This window comes from Hibiscus syriacus, unplaced genomic scaffold (genome assembly GCF_006381635.1).
Source record: "Hibiscus syriacus cultivar Baekdansim isolate YM2019G1 unplaced genomic scaffold, ASM638163v2 tig00113725_pilon, whole genome shotgun sequence".
Taxonomy (NCBI): Eukaryota; Viridiplantae; Streptophyta; class Magnoliopsida; order Malvales; family Malvaceae; genus Hibiscus; species Hibiscus syriacus.
In genome coordinates, this window is record NW_024063471.1 from 18281184 (window position 1) to 18296031 (window position 14848).

The window sequence follows — 14848 nt, forward strand, 5'->3', positions numbered from 1 at the left end:
CTAAAGTCAAGTGTAAAATGCTGGTTGGTCTGGATTAATCAAGGCGAAGCTTTGGAACCGAAATGACAAAATAATATATCTAAAACTCATCAAGTGGTCTTAGCGATTAAATATAGTGTTGTTCTCTTTGAAGTCTTAGGTTCGAGCATCTGCAGGATGTGTGCGCATTATTAATAATTTAAAAAAAATTCTAAATAAATATTACCTTATAATCAAAAAAAAAAATTTGTCTAGTAAAATATATCAAAAAGGAATATCGTTGGCTAAAAATTCTCAATAAAGTTTTCAAATTTTAAAATAATATTTTTAGAAAATAACTGTTATTTTAAACTTAAAATATATACAAAAAAAGTATGCAGTCACATGGCGTTTTCAACTTAAAATTTACAGATTTCTTCATTTTTACCCTAAAAATGTAGGACACACATCACAAAACGCTCACATCCGTATATATTATATGCTCGCTTTATTAAATTTGCTTTATATTAATTTTACAATAATTATTTTTAAAATTTTAAATTTAATTATATTAAATAATTTATTATATATAAAAATTATTCGATTGAATATCTTTAAGATTTTTTATTTTTATTAGTAACAAATTATAAATAATATAAAATTAAATTTAAATCTTTTATAAAAAAATAACTTTAATTCAATATAAGAAGAAGTATATAATATATTTTTTTTAGCAAACTGAAATATTCCATTTGAGGTTGAGATTCTATCCAAATTAATATAACCAAAGAATAAAACAGTAAAGGATAAACAATTAGTTTAATATCTAAACCATTATTTTTGTTCTGTTCTAATATTTAAATTATCACTTTTGTTTCGTTTTAATACTTAATTTTTTTTTAAATATGTTTAGTCTAGATTTCAATTTGATACCCATCATCAAAAAATTAACAACATTGATAACATGAAATATTAAGAAAGGAAAAATGATTATATGTTTTCAATGCCACTAAGTTTTTAACGACGAAATACCAAATTGAAATCTAAACTAAATTTCAAGTATGGTTTTGAAAAACATAAAGTTTAGATATTAAAATACAATAAAAATAATAGTTTATGTACTAAACTTGTAGCAAATAGTAGAATACAAGCATGGATTGGGGTTGGTGTTCATTCAGTGGTCTCCCACTTGGGGCTTTTTGACCCAAAAATCACTCTAAAAATAAAATATTTTTGATTAGTCATTCTTTTTCAAATATTTCCTAATTTAACACCATTTTGTAGGAGAGAATGAGGCAGGTTTGGTGAAAACACCTTACGAGGAGAGAGAATATAATTGTTCATACTTTCCCTTGAAAACGTAACCTATGGGGAGAGCTTTACTCGGTTTTGGATTCCCTAGAAGGCGCATCCCCTGGGGCGCGCCTTCCCCATTTTTATATTATTTTATTAATTAATTTCTTATTCAATAATTTTTTTTTTATTTTTGTTTAATTATATAAAGACAATTAAATAAAAATTAAAATTAAAAAATATATGTACCTCTACATCAAATTTCTGGTAAATGAGTAATTAGATATCTTGTAATTGTAAAAAATAAATTCTAACAATTTAAATAATATATGATCTATTTTCTAATATTTAAAAATTTAAAAATAATATAGTTTCATATTTTTACCGTATTGGTAAAACGACTCAAAATATGATCAGCATTCAATCACAACATCTCACATGCTCTTTTTTAACTACAGATAATAAATATAAATTTATAATTAAATAATAAAATAATTATTGAATACAAAAATTAATTAAAATAATAAGAAAAATTTTATTTAATACAAAAATTAATTAATAAAATAATAAAAAATAGGGAAGGCGTGCCTTAGGAGATGCGCTTTCCAAGGAATCCAAAATCTGAGTAAAGCTCTCATACGCATTCAAGGAAAAAAAATTTCTCTTTTTTAAAAAGGTGTTAAATCGAAAAATATTTTAAAAAGGATGATTGATTGAAAATAATTTTTTTTAGGGTGATTTTTTTTATCAAAACGCCCCCTCTTGGAGCCTTTAGGTTTCTTTATTAGGTTTATAGTTGGGGCATGGTGCCCTAAGTTTGACAGGGATTTTTATGTTTAGGTTGTGAAAAGCAAAGGCTGAGGCAAAAATGAGACCGATCTTACTTTATTAAAACTTTGTGTTTGACCCGTTGTTAAAGCAAACACGACATGTCGGCTTTTCTCAGCTTTTGTTCCTCATGTGGTTGTGGCTGAGGCTGACGTTGAGACTTTGTGTTGTTTTTCGAAGTAAAAGTTTTTGTAATTTCAATGAAAATATAATGGTTTTGTGTGTTTGGTTGGTTGGTTTATGGATGTTGGGATCTGACGGTGCTTTGTGTTTCAACAATTTTGTCATTAGGGAACGTCTGTTTTCTTGTATTGTTACTGTGGCAGTCATTAGGTTAATACTTTTCAGCCCAAGATATGTCAAATGTCAAACTACGTTTCTACTACCTTAACTATACTAAAATCATCATTCTACTTTAATTTGACTCCCTATTTTTATAATGTTATTACCTACAATCTAAACTGTTAACGCCATTAATTATTTCTTGTTTAAGTGTTGATGTAATATATACACGTCACCTAAATACTTAAATTTTTTCAATCCCAATATAAATATTTTTTTAAAGAGAATAAGAATAATATTGTTCAAATGACAGACGATTTACACACTCAAAAGTACAAGTTGTAACTCCTCTACAGTTGCCTATAGAAGATTGTTACAATGCAACAGCTAGACTTATTAGCAAAGCAAACAAAATTTTATGAATGTTGGATATCATATTTTGAATATATTTGCATTTTTTTATTTTATTGATAACATCAATGCAAATACACTTTGCGAACATAATTACTCCAACCAGAATTCTCTAGAAAGAATAATATTTTCTATTACAACTGAAACCACTCATAATGTTCTATTTGCTCATTTACTTTTATTTTATTTTTGTATATAATTAATGTTCTATTACAACTTAATCCCATAAACAATAGTACTAGGTCTCAAGGAATGAAAACCTAATGATAATGTATTACTATAAAATTATTGAAGCAAAACATAATTAAACAAAATTAACTACTAATTCAATTAATAACACTCACACGTATCTTGAATCGAACGTGCAAAGTCGAGATGAATTCAATAGAGATGATTCACACCTATTAGAGAGCAGTGTGGAAACATGTCATCACCTTCAAAACGTAATTTCGAAGAGTAAGATCATAGATTCCATAAAGTACTTAACATAACTATATTATAAAATACTAAAAGACACAAAAAATTGCTTTCGGGTAAGAATTTGGAAAAATGAACTACGAAAATAGACTCAGGACGGCGAAAAACTTCAGGATATAGGTCTTAAAAAGTCAATGAGTCAAAGTCAACAATCAATGGTCAATGGTTCAATGGGTTGGGTCAAAGTCAACGAGTCGGGTCAAAGTTAACGGGTTAAGTTCAGTCAAGGTAGTTTAGATCGGTTTGACTAAACCGATTTAGTCCGGCTATTTTGCCGGAATAATGCATACGGGGAGGTTTAATTCCCCAAATAATGCACTTTAATTATTATTTCCCCAAATGGGGTGATTGCTATAGGAAATATGGAAAGCTCGGCGTCTATAGGCTGTCGTCGTCTTCAACTTGGATATCCCGGCGTCTTCAGCAGATGTGGAAGCGTGGGAGCTGTGCATGTATGATTGATCTCTCGGCGTCTTCAGTTGGATTCTTCATAGGAACTCTCGGCGTCTTCAGTGCTGTGCATGGGACTGGACGTGAGAATCACGGGTTCTGCAAGGAGAGAGCACGGGTTCTGCAAGGAGAAAGCACAGAAATCACGGGTCCTGGGTCCTGCAAGGCTGCACGTCTGCATGTGGGGGTCCTGCACGTCTGCATGCGGGGGGCATGCAACTGTTGGATTTCTCGGCGTCTTCTTTACATTTAGGTAAGGATTTCTCGGCGTCTTTGCATGGAAGGCTGGATAGCTCGGCGTCTTCTTAACAAATAAATCCTAATGCATGGATGAGTTACGAATGTGTTTATAAGAGACTGCTCGGGCTGAGGCTGAGGCAATGTGAGAGTTTGGGGCTGAGGCAATTCACAATTACAGAAGCAGTGAGAGCTTGAGAGGGAGATTGATCAGCAGTAAGATCACAAAGCATAGCCTGAGGTAATTTAAACTCAAGCCCTAGATCTCATTTGATTCTTGTTTTTAAAGGTTTAGGGTTTCATATTGATCTCATAATTTTAGTTTCATAAGTTTATTAATTTTGTGATTATATGTTGTTACACTCTGAAATAATAATTTATATGTTGTTACATAATTTGAAATAAGGTTGGGACCATTTTGGAACATTGTAAAGTTTTAGGGACCGTTTTGTAAAATTTAAGGAATTTAAGGAATAAGAGTAAATTATTAAAAGTTGCTATACTATGCTGGAATTTAGTATTAGTATGCTTAATTGGTTAAATTAGAAAGAATTTAAAATTTATGGATTAAATTGCTAACTTTGAAAATGTTGAGAACCAAATAGTAATTAGGGATCGTTTTGCAAAATTTGAGGAATTTAAGAAATTAGAGTAAATTATAAAAAGTTGGTATACTATGCTTGAATTTAGTATTAATATGCTTAATTGGTTAAATTTGAAAGAATTTATAAATTTAGTGATTAAATTGTAAAGTTTGAAAATGTTGAGAAGCAAATAGTAATTAGGGATCATTTTATATTTGATGTTTATTTTTTATTAAAGTAGATAACATGCAATTGATTATTTGAATAAAACAATGTAATAATTGAGTGTAATATTTAATTTTTTTTTTGTCTAGATTTGTTGAAACATGGCCGAAGAAAATGTTCTTTTGAGGCTAGATGATCGACACATTTCGAGTAATTTGGGAGAACTGGTAATATGATCGACTTATTTTTTTTATTTGAGAACGGTGTATTAATTCTAATTACAATGACTAATAAATTGCAGGATGACGAACAACGAGTCCTTCGTCCTCGACTTATCAACTGTGAGATGCCAGATCAACGTATTGTTGATAATTTGAAAACAGTGGGTTTTTATGATGTTGCTTTTGTAAGAGAATTTCGGTTGATCCCCGGTTTGATAAGTGTATTAATTGAAAGGTGGAGACCAGAAACTCATACTTTTCATCTTCCATGTGGTGAATGTACGATCACTTTGGAGGATGTGGCTTTACAACCAGGGGTTCCTACAAATGGAATGACAGTGGTTGGAAATACAGATCTTGACATGTTTGCAATATGTGAGCGTTACCTTGGGAAGGTACCAGACAAAGATGTAGCAAAAGGGTCACGGCTGAGATTATCCTGGTTGGCAAATGAGTTTAAGCTCGATCCACAATGTAGTGAGCGAGACATTATATATGCAACTCGAGCATATATATTACGTTTGATCGGCGGAATCTTGATGCCAGATAAATCCAGTAATCTTGTCCATATACAATATCTTTCGTTTTTGGAGAACTTCTTTATGACCCGTCAATATAGTTGGGGATCAGCAATATTGGCATTCTTGTATCGCGAGATGTGCAAGGCATCATTAATTGTTAATGATGCGTACACGACTGAAATCGGTGGATGCACGATATTATTACAATCGTGGGCGTGGTACAGAATTCCATGGTTAACACCGATTAGCCGAACTGCAGTTGACTTTCCTCTTGCCGGAAGGTAATTTTATTGATTTAAAATATTTTATCTTTAATTAAATAAAGAATATTTTGTAAATGAAAAATAATTACAAAATTTTATTTTGATTGGTATACAGATGGAGGCATAAAATAGAAAGAACGAGGTTGACGCACAACAACGTGAAAGAGTTTAGGTTTAAGATTGACATCAAATGCAAAGTTGAGGTATATATAAAATTAATAAGTGAATTTATTTTTTATTATGTTTATATTATAATATTGTTATTTATTAATTTGTTGATTTTTATAATTATTTAATTAAATAATAACTATATAATTTTATTTTATAGTTTATTTGGAGGCCGTACCATGATCAAGAAATTATGTCGTGCGTACCGCAACATGTCTGGGAGGGTTGTGAATATTGGTGTGCTGTTACACCATTGATCCATTTCATGTTTGTGGAGTTCCAATTTGCCGATAGAGTGTTGAGGCAGTTCGACTTCCACCAACATATTCCAGTCATTCCAGAGAATCATGATGCTCTCCATCGATTACATGGGCGGGGTAGGGTCGGTGAGGATTGGTCGGTGAGGCATGCTAACCATATCAATCATTGGAACAACAGGGGTTCATACTTGCCAACGCTCACTCCCATACAACCAGATGACTTTGACTTCAAGAGTTCGGATTACCTGAATTATTTTTGGGAACATGGAAAGCCGTTCTTGACAACGATCAGAGAAAGGCGACAATTTATAGAGTATACCAAAAAATTCGGTAAACCCGAGAAACCAAGAAGGACTGGGAGTGGGAGTGGGAGTGGGAGTTCTTCTCACCGTGGAGCAGAACAAGAGACAATGGATAATATCCCACCAGAATCTTTTGATCACACAAGATCATTTAGTCAAATGGTTGGTGATTCTAGTGTTACGCCCTACACTCCTCAGCATGTTCCTCATCAATCACTCATGTTCCCTCCTATGTTTGGGGATACAAATGATTTTGATCAGATGACATCTATGATCACAAGTACGAGTGTTTGTCCTCAGATGGGAGAGCATAGTGGTGGTGGGCATGTATTTACAACACCAGAACCTATGCCCTCGATGAATGAGCAGGTTGGTTATGCTGAACAAACTCCTGAACAAGTGCAACGACAACAACGAAACCGACGTGGGCCTCGACATTATTACTCAACAACACCCCGACACCGACAAGAGTTGTAATCCTTATTTTAATTATTTGTATCAAATTAAAGTAATTGAATCGAATATATTTACTATTATTATATCAGTAAATATAAATCATTAAAGTCAAGTAATTATTATTAAATCATTAAAATTAAATCATTAAAATTAAGTAATTATTATTAAATTATTAAAATTAAATCATTAAAGTAATTATTATTAAATCATTAAATCATTAAATCATTAAAGTAATTATTATTAAAGCATTAAAGTTAAATCATTAAAGTAATTATTATTAAATCATTAAATCATTAAATCATTAAAATAATTATTATTAAATCATTAAATCATTAAATCATTAAAGTAATTATTATTAAATCATTAAAGTTAAATCATTAAAGTAATTATTATTAAATCATTAAAGTTAAATCATTAAATCATTAAAATTAAATCATTAAAGTAATTATTATTAAATCATTAAAATTAAATCATTAAAGTAATTATTATTAAATCATTAAAGTTAAATCATTAAAGTAATTATTGTTAAATCATTAAAGTTAAATAATAATTATTAAATCATTAAAGTTAAATAATTAAATTTAAATAATTATTATTAAATATGTACTCGAGTAATTGAATCGCATATAATATAAAAATTTATAAAATAATAAGATTACTGCTGAGGTCTATACTGTGGAAGGTTTGGACAATTTCTTTTTGAATGCCCTTCACCTCTACATAATCCACACCTCTTCGGTTGGCCTTTCTCTCTAATATGTATATCCATACTGGTATGAATACGAGTAGATTCCGGTCGACCCGTTGGACTTCTACGAAGTAGTGGATTTGGCAACCATTCATCATGATCGCGATTGTCCCAATAAGATTCATTTGGGATCGGTCTGAACTCATGGTTGTATATATTTAATATCCTCTGTAGGTGAAAGCACTCATCAACATAAGTGTATGAATTGATTCCAGTATGCATACATGCAGCGACTGCATGAGCACACGGATATCTCCACGCCTGAAAGTGGCCACAATCACACCATATTTGTCGTAAATTAACAGTAAATGATTCTCGATCTGCTCCTTCGTTGCGACGTATGCATGCGATGACAACAAAAGTATGTCCAATTCGATCGAAGTCATGAACAAACATTAAGGTTGCCATACGCTCATTTGCTTCCATTGCTTCTACCACCGCCGGAGCCCAGATTTTACCTCGATTTATCAGACACTCGATCTCTTTCCCTTTATCAGACCAAACTTTAGCCAACCTAAAGTATGTCTCTTTCACCACACTCGCTATTGGGAGATGTCGTGTACCTTTTAGTACTGAATTAATGGCCTCAGCAAGGTTTGTAGTCATGTGTCCGTATCTCCGACCACAATCGTATGCTTGCGACCACTTCTCCCGCTCGATTTTCGACGCCCATTTCCAAACACGCTCATCTATGGCCTTCAAATCCTCCAATCTCTTGTCAAAATTTGGTTGGCGTAGTTCATATCCTGTTTCAAAATAGATATTGTGTTAAAGTCAATTTATAAACAAACACATAAATGAGTACAAATGCTGAAAAAAACTTACCCATGCTGACTATCTCCCTACGAATACGGCCGTTATGAAACTTCTCAATACAATTCTTACCAATATGACGGATACAATATGCGGGATATACGTGCGGAGGTGTCCAACGACTTCCCGGTCGTTCAATTGCTGCCAAAAGGCCAGTTCCTCGATCGGATATCAAGGAAACTCCTTCTTCTCGGACGACATACTTACGTAGATTATTGAGAAAGAAGTCCCAAGCCTCTGTTGTCTCTCCTTCAACGATGGCGAATGCAATTGGGAATATATTTCGTTGACCATCCAGCGCAACTGCTATCAATAATATATGTCTGTATTGACCGTATAACCACGTACCATCTATTTGGACCATACGTTTGCAAAATGGAAAACCTTCTATGCAAGACTTGAATGCCCAAAAGAGTCTATGGAATATTCTCTTCCCTTGAACAAGTTGATCTTCTCGGTCGTATGCAGGCATGGTCTGAGACTTCACGATGGTTCCAGGTATGAATTGTTTCATAGCTCGTAACAAATCAGGTAACTCATTGTATGATGTATCCCAATCACCATATATCAACCTCCTTGCCTTCTCCTTCGCATGCCACACGGGTTTGTATTTTACATTGTATCCGAACTGGTCTCGAATAGATGCAGCTAACACCGAGCAAGGGATCCTTGGATTTTGTTCAACCAAAACCTTCACATATTGAAAAATTACATCGGAGTCCAGTAGTCGGTGGTCTTGTTCGATAGAGTTTTGCAAACATGTGTGTGGACCATTGTACCTTGTGATGACCCAAGCATCTTGCCTCTGCATTTTGGACACTCTGATCAACCATTTACACTCGGGCCCATATTTAACACACTTTGCGTACAAAGTTTTCTGGTTGGACTCTGCAGTCTTGCAATCTACATGGCCTCTTATGCAATACTCTTTAATCGCTAGTGTAGCTTCTTTTTTTCCTCTGTATTGCTTCCCAACTGCTAATTCACCAGAGTTATCGAACAATTCAATCATATAGCCTGAAGTTAAATGTGGCATCTCCGGGAATTCAGGTGCCCTCATTGCTTCATAATCAATCTCCTGCATGTGAGGGGTAGGTTGATACGATGTCGAATATTCATCAATATTGATATCAGCTTCATCACCATGGAACATGGCATCATCCTCAGCCAAAAGAGGTTCCTCAGTTTCTTCATCTTCACTGGAATCTTCAAGTATTTCTTCCCAGCGGTTTTCAGCATCATACTCTACGGCTCCAGATGTTCCACCAACTTCATTTGCGCTTTCCAACATCGCCACAAAGCTGTTCATCGACCTATATGTTGGGTTATCGAAATGACTCTCGAAACCCATTTGAGATGAAGTTTCAACCGCATTTATTGATGACCCAGGCACATTAGATATATTACACAACTCAACAAATAACTCAATAATTGGAATATTTGTTGAGTCATGTAATTCAACCATAGTTATAATATCATCGTCTTCTTCAAGTGGTACTGCAGCATACCTGACCGGATTGGGACATACCATAAATCTGTACCTCAAACCATCAACTTTAGCACGTATTTTTCTTTCTATCCTCTCCTTGATCTCTGAAAATGTGATGTCCCTTTTAAACATCATATTTATAGGTGTTTCAGACTGAAAAATAACTCCGACCTCATTTTCCATCATATGTTCATTGTAATGGACAATCGTGAAAAATTTGTTGCTCATTTTCTCTACACGTAAAAATATAGATATTCAGAATAAATTACAGTAATAATGTAATGAAAATTAATTATTTACAAAACTATAAATAATAAATATAAATTATGTTAACAATTGTTTTATAAAAATAATACTTAAATACATTATTATTACGGTAAAAATATCAGGATTACATAATGAGAATTTTTTTCCCACTAAATCAAAATAAAAATTCTAATAATTATTATATAAAAAATACAACTAAAAATTACACGAAAATTTAAATTAACAATAATACTCAAACTTAAATTTTCTGTATACCTAATCATCAAACTTACATTTTCTAATTTTAAATTATCATTAGTACTCTAAATTACATTACTATGGTCTCATGAACAAAATTTAAATGTATCATTCTCCTAACATATATGAGCATTCTTTCAACACGAAAAAAACAGAGTTCGCATGGGAAACGAGAAAGAACTTACGTGTTTTTGAACGACGTTAAACCAAAGCTCGAAAAATTACCGAACCAACAAAAATCTCCAATATCACTTCAAGCAGCAGCTTCAATTGAATCTAATGCAAAAAAAAATTCCCTCACTTGCTTCTGTAAGTTAAAACCAACTGCATGCAATGAAATACAATACCCACCCCTATTTTATAACAAGTAATTGAAGACTTCGAGTAAATTATTAGTCTCACGCTTCAGACGAATCTCACGCTTCAGACGAATCTCACGCTTCGGCCACAAAGAATACAGACGCATGCAGAACGAATCTCGGAAGAAGAAGACGCCGAGATTTCACGACCACCTGCAACCAAATATTCTCCATGTATATCTTAAGACGCCGGGAAATCGAACGCCCCTGTAACCCTATTAACTAAAGACGCCGAGCACTCCTATTATTATTGTATTGAACTGTTAAATCAACTCTGCATGCATGCAGAGATGAAGACGTTCAGGCCCCAATAATGCATGCACGATTCAGAGAGTAATGCAGAGATTCCCGCCAGACGACAGGTGAAGACGCCGAGAGATCCACATTGGCATTCCTTGTAGCATGCAGAAGACGCCGAGAGATCCCGCAGTCCAATTGCTTGAAGACACCGAGCATTCCCATCAGACGACAGGTGAAGACGCCGAGAGATCCACCTTGGCATTCCTTGTAGCATGCAGAAGACGCCGAGATATCCCACAGTCCAATTGCTTGAAGACGCCGAGCATTCCTATAGTGTCATAACCCCAAAGACGCCGAGAAAGCAATCATGGAAAAATTAACCCTAAAAACGCCGGGATATCCAAGTTGAAGACGACGACAGCCTGAAGACGCCGAGCTTTCCATATTTCCTATAGCAATCACCCCATTTGGGGAAATAATAATTAAAGTGCATTATTTGGGGAATTAAACCTCCCTGTATGCATTATTCCGGCAAAATAGCCGATTTAGTCCATTAAATTAGTTTAACCAGTTTGCAAATAAATAGATCCACACACGCGGTAGTAGTGCGTGTGGCGCGCGAACCACCCTTCGGTGGTTGGTTCCATCCCAAAATTTTTAGTTTTATTTATTAAGGCGTAAGAAATCTCGTACTAACCTTATTTTATGACAGTGGCTAACAGAGGAGTGGAGGAGCAAAGCTTGAAGATGGCCAAAAGTTTCCTCCTCTATATCTTATGAATGATGATGACACAAGAAGCATCGCAAAGCTTGGAAAACTCGGAATGATGTGGGTAACATGCTAGCACCGCCGGTGTAACCCACGATTACTTAGATTATTGTGAATCAGAGTAGAACCAAAAATAGGAAAAAGATTAAGAGAGAGGGGCTGAAATGCAATTGAACAAAAAATGAAATGAGGGGGAAATATTTATTTGAAGGACCTAATTTTTGGGTTAATTACATAATAAGTCATTTCATTTTTTTAAAATCTTACAAAACAACACTCAATTTTTACATGCCTACCATTTAACCCCCAAACTAGGGTATGATAACTCTCCCCTTAAAAAAATTCGATCTCAAATTTTACCTAACAAAAAAAAGGGAATTACGTCTTTATAACTCATGAGTCTCTCGAGTGACCTCCGTAAGGATACTGTTACTCTACGGTATCTTAGCCATCGATATGGGCCTATTTCCCATATCTTGATCTTCATAAGCAGAAACTGAATAGACTCCTCATAAGTCAAATCGTGTAACATCCAAATTCGATCCGACTCAAAATCTGGAAGGTTTGGATATCACGCGGAACCACCAAAATGGCTAACCATTTTTTTTGAAATGTTTCTCAAAATATAAGCAAATCATCCATACATTTAAAAACAAGAGTTTAAGGTTTACAAGTGGGGAGATCCCAAAATAACATTTCAAATTAACATCAGAGTTTAACAAAAAGCATTACGACTCAATTATACAAAAGGTCTATGAAATACATACCATCTAAAATAACAGAGACATACTATGTAGCTCGTCTAAATCTAGAATCTACAACCGATGATAAGCTCCTCAACCGGTACCTATTGATCTGTGAACATAAATAAATTTTGAACGCTGAGCTACGAGCTCAGTGCCACACAGATAACTCTACTATACTACACGCATCTATTAACTATGAATAAAAGCAAGTATTTTCATGCAGCAACAAAATTCATCAAGCAACGAAATTCATCAAGCATATGGCATAGCAAAATATCAAATAAAATTATATATTACGACAGGTATATCATGGAATTGCCATCGATTAACGGAAGTGCCTTAGAAATGACACTAAAGTGCCTCAACACTGATATGGAAGTGCATTCGCATTGATACTAAAGTGCCTTAGCACTAATAGAAGGATATTTGGATATCTCATACATATCTATTAGGCAAACGCCATACATTCAAGTAGCTCAGGTGTCTTCATCGTTCCCCGAGCATCACACAAAGGTTTGAGTCTTATGTATCATTCTTTTATAACGTTAGTTTACTTCTCATACAACATTTGAGTTTTCACTTTCAAGCTTATTAGAGTAGTTATGGGGATTTTTTAACCCCTTTCACAGGCCCTTAACTACAAATTAATCTTCTTGCCCAATTTAGTACGAGGGTACCAACATTGACCCCTTCAGTATCGATACCGACCCTCTAGTATCAATACCATCCCTTGGTATCAATAAAATATTAAGCTACTAGAATTTAAGAAAAAATGACAGTATCTATACTCTTACTTGGAGTATCAGTAACTTAATACTATGGTAATGATACCATCCTAAGTATTAGTACCAAAATTATTTTTAATATTTTATTTTAACAACTCAATATCGACAACTTTACTTAAGGTATCAATACTCTTCACATGGCATCGATGTCCTCCATGAGTATTGATACCAAAAATAGTTACTGGAATTTGTATTATGAAGATGGTACCGATACCCCACCTTTAAGTATCGATACTTAATGAATAGTAGAAACCCAAGTAACATTTATCGATACTACCAACCAAAACAACAAGGTGTTTTTGTAACACCCCAACCTGCATCTGACCCGGATCCGAGTCTGGGGTGTCACATTGACTTTTCAAAGTATTTACTTTTACAAAATGACTAAAAATTTTATTTGACATTTATTATAAAACAGAATAATTTATATTATATAAAACATATGGTTTTACAAAACCTATCAGAGCCCACTTGATCCAAATCTTTAATTACATGCCAATTACTTTCAATAAAAAAATACATATAATTCAAAGTGCTTGTATGATCTGATCTTTGGAAAGGAGAAACTGACTTGTCTTGCTCCTCTCTGCTCCTTAATCTTCTCGAAACCTACGTGTGAAACATTTACACACTAAGTCGATGACTTAGTGAGGCATAAATAAACTTAAATATAACATCTCATTACTATTTCCTACTATGCACACTTCATGTAATCATATTAAACTATAAAGCATATCATGCATCAGAACATAAATACATACATATCCATATCATTTCATTATCCTTATTAATATTCTTATCATTATTAGCATTATTATCATTTATATCTCTTAGTCACATGCTTTTGTACCTAACAATATACACATCATCATATAGTTTCTATAACACATTTCATATCATAAAACATACATATCACATATAATATATTTGTTATTATCTCTTTATTAGCCCATGTATACATGTGAAAACTAAAGATATGTGAGTACATAGAGGTTATGCATATATGTTGTCACCAAAGCTCGTATAATTCCCACTAGGGGCACGTAGGATTTGTCCTGAAGGACCACATATCACATATGTCTCAAAGGATCTATCCATATGTCCCAAAGGACATAGGTACCTGTCCATATGTCCGGAAGGACATAGGTAACCCTCGACTCTTGGCATGCCAACTATACCTCTAGCTCTCATGACATAAAACATGGGAATTATCATTTATCTTATTACACATTCACACAGTCAAATCATATAGTTGTTTCACATAGCTCATTATCACATTTTCTCTTATGACCACATAGTCGCGTAGTTCACTTACACGTAGATTATTTCCATATAATTCACATGTCACATGTACATTTTCTCATATATCTCATGTAACCATATATATATATATATATATATATATTATTTCATAACATATATCATATATGCATACCTTCACTTATCTCATATCATATAATTTGTGTTCTTTCCTCTTATACTCACATAACATATAATGCATACAAATCATATTCACACA